At 39.0% G+C, this 2,026-nt stretch overlaps 1 protein-coding gene across 3 annotated transcripts in view; it reads right to left on the bottom strand.

Moving 5' to 3' along the window:
- The window catches only part of pih1d1 (PIH1 domain containing 1), a 49,064-nt gene that overhangs the window by 22,138 nt on the left and 24,900 nt on the right, over nt 1–2,026 (bottom strand). The window lies entirely within an intron of this gene.

Raw genomic sequence — 2,026 nt, 5'->3', positions numbered from 1 at the left:
TTTGAACAAGCATGTTGTAAAAAAAAATAATAATACTTGGCCATTTATGTAATGAAAACAAGATTTTCATAATACAAGAGAAATCTGAGGTTTTTAATAAAAATTGATGCCCATTAATTAATGGTTAGTTAAACGATATAGACTTTAGATTAATTCATTAATCAAGGAAGGAAGAGAAATATTGATTTAAATATTGATTTAAGGCTGAAGGATAGTCCGGATGGTGGATCAGCAGCTAATATCAAGTTCTTAGAGTAATTCAAGCCATGCTGTAGACTCAGGGTCCATCAGTTCCTGAGGACATTTCAATGAACTGAAATGGTACCGAAGAGGACTGGAGAACCTGGGACTCATTACTGACTCAGCTGTAGAAAAGCCAGAAAGCTGCTTGCCAAAACGGACATGAGTAAACTAACGTTTCTGGACAACCAAGACTAAGATTGAGTCATTTCGAAAATACAGCAGCAGCGGCAGGTCTTGGCCTAGTCGTTAAGGATGGGTGTTTGCTTCCTGAAGTGTCCTCATTCCAGTTCCACATGTTGCCGCTCTGGCTCCCTGAATTACAGCTTTAGCTCACATTATGGCCAAAAGTACAGCTTGAAGCCCATTGTGTAACTTGTGACTTAAATATTAGCTTAATTTAAAAAGATATTACATTGTTTTTCAGGTCAATATAAACACAGGGTGTTTATCGATACTGTGCTTGAATACAAGTCAATGACACCATCTAATCTGCTGTTTTTCTTTAGATAGAAAAATTTTTTATCCTTGAAACGACTTAAGTCGTAACCCAATCATAAATATATTTGGTTCCATTTAATCTAGAGGGATGAAGGTGGCCATTGAATTTACCAGTAAGTCCATGATCTCTCAATCTGCTGATCTAAACTGGTCTATCAGATTCCAAAACATGTTGTAAGACCGTAATTTGTTATGACAGTGCATGTTTTCAGTTGCTAAAAACCTGGGTCTAAACCTGGAGGTCACCAATATAGTGCCCCAAGTGGCTAAAAGTTGTGCTGTTTTAATGTCATCTAAGCAAGTATGACGTGACCAGGCATAAGTTTAGATACAAAAAACAAAAAAAATTGCGTCCCATCGCATAAACCGATCAAAAGTTTGGCTTCATTTTAAGGAAGAGAAAGATGGCAACAAGGTGCTTTGCAATCATTGCAATTTGGCAATTACATCCGCGGGAGGAAATACATCCAACATGCAGAAACCCCTGTGCACACAACATGGCTTACATTTTAACGAATACTGTGTTTTTGATGCTTCCGGACAGAAGCTAAAGTTATGACCAACATTGAAGGCAACTATATGACTGGCTGTGCTTAAAGTGGTTCCTAGTACATCATCTGCCATTTCTGGAAATAAACCAATTACCTACCTCTCTTTGGGGTTATTAAGGGAGTCTTTCTGGATAATCCAGCCCTTCATTATTAGCATGTTTAATTAGAACGACTGGTAGCTGGAATTCTTACATGATTTTACCTATTGCATAGGATGTAACGAAACATGCTACGAAGGGGGAGATAAGTTTATTTCCTGAAATTGTACAGTAATGCTTTTTTATTTAACGGATGCCTTATCCATTATATTTAGATGACTGTGAGGAGACGGGTAGCCTGGTTGGCTCAGAGGCGAACAGCTCCCGTTCACTGCCTTCTGTTTTCGCCGAGACAGGCAGAAATAGAACGTCCCAGGCGAAGGTAGACGAATGTCACCGTGCGCTTACCAAGTTCATTGTTCAAAGAATCCATAAGAGAATCGGAATTGTGAAAATCTTATCAATTCCCCAACCCTACTGCTTTCCCATCTCTTCTGACACTATGCGGTAACCAAGAGCAACAGTCACAGCAGACGTACAGTCATCAATAATTGGCCTTGCGTGCAACTTAAAAGTGCAATCTATGTGCAATCGGTGCATTTAGACCAAATATGTGTGGGTTTTACGAGGTTGGGTTGCGAAAAATCTCTAGGGTTTGCACGTTTTTGGTGCAGAATATGGAAACAAAAAAAACAG

This window comes from Cyprinodon variegatus, unplaced genomic scaffold, assembly GCF_000732505.1.
Source record: "Cyprinodon variegatus isolate N-32 unplaced genomic scaffold, C_variegatus-1.0 Scaffold1599, whole genome shotgun sequence".
Taxonomy (NCBI): Eukaryota; Metazoa; Chordata; class Actinopteri; order Cyprinodontiformes; family Cyprinodontidae; genus Cyprinodon; species Cyprinodon variegatus.
This window is presented reverse-complemented; position numbering and strand designations above follow the sequence as displayed.